The following is a 6,556-nucleotide window of genomic DNA, read 5'->3' as shown; positions in this document are numbered from 1 at the left end:
CTCAAAGCTCGCTTCCTGTCTCCAAGACCCATAAATTATGAAAATTGCACCTGCCTCAGGCCATGTAGATATTGTTTTATTAAAGTGGGAGAAGAATAAACTGCTGGGGGAGGGGAGAGGAGAGAAAGTGGGAAAGAGGACACAAGATGGCCTAGGGTTTCCCCTCTGGCCCCTGCCATAAAGCTGTTGGCTTATATTGATCCTGTTTGTCATGATTGCGCATTTCAGGTTTCTTTCTTCTAGATGGTTTTGGTGTAAAGGCATAGCCTGCAGTTTCATGAAGGTAATGGAGGGAGAAGGTGCAAAATGGGAAGGCTGCAGAGAAGAAAAAAAGTTATTCAAAATAGACCCACAGCCCTAACTTCAGTTGTTTGAGAATTTTTGGGGTGCCCTGCTTTTCTTCTTCATTATACAAGAGCTTCAGTTGTTTCTGCAGAGTCTGCATTAAATGGATGTCTCTGGCATCATTACAAGTCTCTTGTCTGCAACAGACAAGTGTGGTGTAGTGCCCTAGAGAAGTGGATGGGGTGGGGTGGAAAGCCTTGGTTCAAAGCTCCTTGGTAGCTTGCCTTGGACATGATACTGCCTTTTCGCTTAAATGGCCTGACAGAGTTGCTTGCTGCATGAGGCTAAAATGCAGCTCTGAGCTCCCTGAAAAATGGCAGGATATGGACAGTATGGTCCATTTGTGAAGGATGAAATGTGTGGCAGTTGCCCTCTTGTTGACAAAAGTCAAATTCTTTTGTGATTCTTCTTTGTTATCACAGTATTTGAGTATCCAGTATTGCTTTCCCCAACAAAACATATGCTGAGAGCTTAATTTAAAAGACATACATGAGTTGTTGTTTTTTTGGAAGTGTAGAGATTACAGTTTTATCTATTATTTTATTGATTTATGTATGATTTGATTTATATCCTGCCCTTCCTCCGAGCAGGAGCCCAGGGCGGCAAACAAAAGCACTAAAACACTTTAAAACATCATAAAAACAGACTTTAAAATTAAAACAAAACATCCTTAAAACATTCCTTTAAAAAAAGCTTTCAAAACATCTTTAAAAAAAGGTTTAAAAACATATTAAAAAGCAATTCCAATACAGACGCAGACTGAGATAAGGTCTCAACTCAAAAGTCTTGTTGAAAGTGGAACGTCTTCAATAGGCACTGAAAAAATAACAGAGATGGCGCCTGTCTAATATTTAAGGGGAGTGAATTCCACAGGGTAGGTGCTGCCATACTAAAGGCCCACTTCCTCTGTTGTACAGAGTGAACCTCCTGATAAGATGGTATCTGCAGGAGGCCCCCACCTGCAGACCACAGTGATTGGCTGGGTATATAAGGGGTAAGACGGTCTTTCAGATAACCTGGTCCCAAGCTGTATAGGGCTTTTATACACCAAAACTAGAACCTTGAACTTGGCCTGGTAGCAAATGGGCAGCCACTGCAATTCTTTCAGCAGTGGGGCGATACCCCTCCCTCAGTGAGCAGTCTCACCACCGCATTTTGCACCAGCTGTAGCTCCCAGACCAACCTCAAGGGCAGCCTCACATAGAGCGCATTACAGTAATCCAGCCTGGAGGTTACCAGTGTGTGGACAACAGTAGTCAGGCTATCCCGGTCCAGAAACGGCCACAGCTGTCTTACCAGCCGAAGCTGGTAAAGGCACTTCTAGCCACGGAGGTCACCTGGGCCTCTAGCGACAAAGATGGATTCAGGAGCACCCCCAGACTATGAACCTGCTCTTCAGAGGGAGTACGACCCCATCCAAAGCGGGTAACTGACCAATTATCTGAACTTGGAAACCACCAACCCACAGTACCTCTGTCTTGCTAGGATTTAGACTCAGTTTATTGGGCCTCATCCAACCCACCACCGAGTCCAGGCAGCTGCGGTCCAGGGCTTGCATGGCCTCTCCCAATTCAGATGTTATAGAGAAATAGAGCTGGGCATCATCAGCGTACTGCTGACACCTCATCCCAAATCTCCTGATGACCGCTCCCAAGGGTGTCATATAGATGTTAAACAGCATGGGGGACAAGATGGTACCCTGCAGATGAGCAATGAGGAACCCATCCATGAGAGGAGTGGCAGCAAGGAGTAGATAGCCTTGCCTTTGTCTTCGATGGTAATTCACCGCCTTCCCATGGCTATACCTCCCTCTGCCCACGATCACTGAAATTGGGGTGGCATCACCCATGTCCCTCCTTACTAAGACTCCTCCTAAACACCTTATGGACCCAATAAGAGCCCACCAACAAAACCTACCTGAACCAATTATCCCAGTAGGCCTCTGAGAGAATTGGGAACAGTCAGACCCACTCAATATCTTTCAAGCAGGGCACATCTACTCCCCCCCCCGTCTCACACCCAGGAGGGCCAGCCTTCTGCCAGTTACAGTCTCTCACTCTGAAGGCATCTGGCGACTTTCTCCTGTCATTCAGTTCACTGCACAGGCTCTCACCCTGACCAGGAATTACGCATGAGCGATATGCCCTCCCCACTACCAATCTCCTCTAGATTGGTTAGGGGGGGAAAGAAAGAAACAGAGTTTTGGACTACAACTTGTGAGAACAGAGTTCAAGTCCTCACTTGGCCATGAAGCTCACTAAGTTACTTTGGTCTGATCGCCATCTCTCAGCCTAACCTTACCTCACAGAGTTGTTGTGAGGATAAAATGGGGGAGGGAAAAATGTGTATACCACTTTGAGCTCCTTGGAGGAAAGGTGGGATATAAATGTAATAATAAATTAAATTAAAAGTGACACTTCTTCCAGAGTCTAGGGTGTTTTTGTTTTAAAGCAGAGAAGATGGCCTTGTAAGAGTATTTTCCAAAAGATCTTCTTCCCACTGGCTTCTTTAACATTTTTAATTATTTGTCCATAGGAGTCCTTCCCTCCTGTTCTGTTGATTCTGACATTTAATTTTTTACTGTTTCCCCCACAAAATTATGATGAGAATTAGATTCAGTTTAAGGAGTACTCCACACAAAAAATATAATCTGTTCTCTACACACACACAAATTTGATGTTGCAGTGTTGTGCTTACTCAGTACTTTCCCTTTTAAAGATGCTGGGATTTGTTCTGTCCCCTTTTTCACTACTTTAGAGGGGTGCAAATGGCTTGCCCAGCAGCTTTTCTCAACATAAGGAAATCAGTACCCCATAAGACAGAAGAAACATGGGCAGATTTAAAGGAAAGAGGATGTCCTGCTATTTGGTTAATTGGGAAAACACTGAAACCCATTTCAAAACCTGGGAGTGGGTGTTTTGCCCACCAGATGTGCAAGTCACTATCTTCAGGGATCAGTGGATGTACCAGTGCCAGTCAAGCAGTTTCATAGATCTTTATGGAAGCAATTTACAAATATCTGATGCTCTCCAAGGGAAAGGTTTCACTAGACGCATCAGGGTTCTCCCGCTTTAAATCTGCCATGTCCTTTGGTAATTAGGTGGTGGTGTGTATAGTAGGGTGAGTATGCAAGAGCAAAGTAATTTGCTTTCCTTACTAAATCTAGGTCACATTGGGCTAGGTAGCAACTTTTCAATACTAGCCCTAGCATGCAAACATGGGCTTCTTTTTTTGTGGAGTTTGGAAATTCATGTCCTAACATTGCTGTCACAGATAACTTGGCCATTCATTTGATGGATCCAGAAAAGGACAGTTATTTCAAAGGGGTTTATCTGCATCTCTCAGCTGTCACCCATTTATGATTGTTTAAAAACATAATGTTCTTTAACATGTATTGGAGAACATGATAGAAGGGTTTTAAAAACATTTCAATTATGAATAACCTTTGTTGTGATGATAGGGTTGTCATCGTTTTGGGGTTGTCCCACCCCCTTTACAGGGGAATAATACAGACAATATTCGTGCATCATAGTGATTGTTGTCAATGCTAATAATTTGGGTGATGGTTGATTTGATGAAAAGCACTGGCCAGCGCTCAAATTGCAACAGTACAACTACTTTAGCAAACTATTTCTAACAATGGTAAAAATTCATTATGCAGTATGAAGGGGGCCTGTCTTGAGTTTGTTTCCCCCTCCCCTGTGGATGGCAGCCGTGCCGTCCTGCATACTGCCTTGCAAACTGCATTTGAAGCTGCCTTGAAGTTTAAAATTGGTTTGCACAGATGGAGCAGCTTTCCAAAGGAAACACACGCATACACCCCCAGTGAGCTAGTGTACGCTTCTTGCATGAGTCTAAGCGGCTCTTAGAAAAAGGCATGTTAAAAAACAAATGCATGGTAGAGTTCAGTTTACCATCCACTAAAATATGTAGCCTCTTCTGAGGCAATCTGCTTGCCTTTCTACTCCTTTTCAGATATTGTCATTTAGCTCACCTATACGCGCATATCAGAGCTTGGAAAAGTTACTTTTTTGAACTACAACTCCCATCAGCCCAATCCAGTGGCCATGCTGGCTGGGGCTGATGGGAGTTGTAGTTCAAAAAAGTAACTTTTCCAAGCTCTGATGCACACATGATGTGGCTCATTTGGTAGAGAATATTACACTGAAATATGCAAAACTAATATTGACTCTAATGAGACATTAGTAAATAGGCTTTTTTTGACTGCTCTCATGACATCTGGCTCTAGATGATTAGCTGCTAGGATTCTTTATTTAATGTTTAGCCCCTCCTTGCCCCTGAACTAAGAAATGTCATTGGCCACTTCCCCAGCTCACCACCTGTAAGCTTTTGGTTCTGGCCAGCTCCTTGTGCTCTATTTCATCCCTAGCCTCAGATAACTGGGTCCATAGCAGTTGTAATGTGAGATTGTGCAAATAGGTTGGTTGGGTCCTAGCATACACTTTGGGAGAGTCTTGAGATCTGATTTGCTTATATGCCTGTACCCGATTGGTAATTCAGAACTATGTGCATCCTTTGTAGAGGTTCTGTTCAACAGAAAGATTTCCTATAACACAAAGTGGAGTGTTCTTCCAAAGAAGTGTTCTAGGATATTTGGAATTCTGGTGATATATCACCAGGAGCTGTCATCTCCTGCTACTCACAGCCCAGTATGTGCCAGTTATCACTGGCCCTCAAAAAAGTGTATTGCAAGAAAGAAGGCACAATATATTTGTATATTTAACAATATATATTTTATATATAATTTCTAGATCAGTACATTCAGTTTAACTTGTTTTTCTTCACAAACAGAAGAACTCTTACAATAGTAGAATTCTAAAATAAATACTATTAAAATAGAGCTTCAAAATAAATATTCTATACAAAGGAAAACTTCTGCGGTAAATTTTTTTTTAAAATTGAGGGAAGAAGAACCTTGTTGTTTTCTGTAAAAGTGTACAAACATAAACCTAAACGTGCACAGCATTGCAAGACAGACATTTACTAGGGTCGGGAAAGGGAACAGATCTTTTGCTTTGCTAAAGCAATGAGAAAGAGTTTCAGAAAAGCCAAAAAAACAAACAAACTATCATTCCCAGGATCCAGCCTGACCTGTCAGGACAATTACAAAAAGATGGTTCGCTTTCTGGTAAGTTCCTTTGACCCTTGGACTGCAGCCAGTCCAACAGTTGCTTAATTTCAAATGTCTGGAGTCATATTATTCAATCCTTACAAATATTTAGTGTCTTGAGTCTGGTGGCAGTGTTGAAAGATGTGTGTGCATGTGTGTACCTTAAAAGTAGAAGATGAGCTGGGGGGAGGGAAGGGTTTTGTGGTGGTGTTTTTTTTAAGTATGTTGACTAGGCAGGAGGAATCCTTTGCTAGCACAGCAGCCAAGTTCATTTAAAAGGAACATTGTGATGTTTTCCAGGCTTTGGGTCTGGTCTAACCCGGAAACCTTTCAATGCTCAGTAAGAAACTTGTCAACTTTGTTGCTAGGCCTCAAGGAAAGAGCTGGAGAAACACGCTGGCTGACTGCTCCACCAGAGGGGGGCCTGGAAGATAAAGGAGCTTAATTCTGCTACATTTGTGTAGTCTTGTCTTTTGTGGTCTTCTACAGCACACTGATCCACTTACATCGGATTGGCCTTGACAGATTTTTAAAAACCATCTAGAAATGTAAGTGGTTTAGAGCTATGTACAGTAAAAATAAAAGGCCCAGATTCATTAAAAAACATTGTATAAGAAATATAGAAATGTTCTTGGGTGACTATGTACATATATAAATTGGCAAAGTGCTGATCCACCAGTTTGCTATGGACAGCCAAGCCTGTTAGAACCTGTAGTTGCTTGATCAGGGCTGTCCCACACTAACAAAAGCATAGGATACAATAAAGCATATAAGTAATGGGTAGTGTTGTGTATGTTGCTGGATGTCCAGCTTGCTTATACTGTGAACCTGGTTTATCATCCCTTGGAAAGCTACAATGATTTATACATTCAATTAGTTTGGCTAAGTTTCTCTTTCTTCTTTCCACTTCCCCATTGCATGGTTCCCTCAAGTTTGTGCAAGAATATCTATGTACAACGTGCTGTGCACAATCCAGCAGGAACATATCAAACACTCTCCATTGAAATGAATGGGAATGGCACCACAGCACTCTTTAACATATCTCCCATTTGTTTCAATGGGTAGATGCTCCCAGTGGAT

Source organism: Rhineura floridana, chromosome 3 (genome assembly GCF_030035675.1).
Source record: "Rhineura floridana isolate rRhiFlo1 chromosome 3, rRhiFlo1.hap2, whole genome shotgun sequence".
NCBI classification, from domain to species: domain Eukaryota; kingdom Metazoa; phylum Chordata; class Lepidosauria; order Squamata; family Rhineuridae; genus Rhineura; species Rhineura floridana.
The sequence above is the reverse complement of the archived record's forward strand: the minus strand, read 5'-3'. Positions refer to the sequence as shown.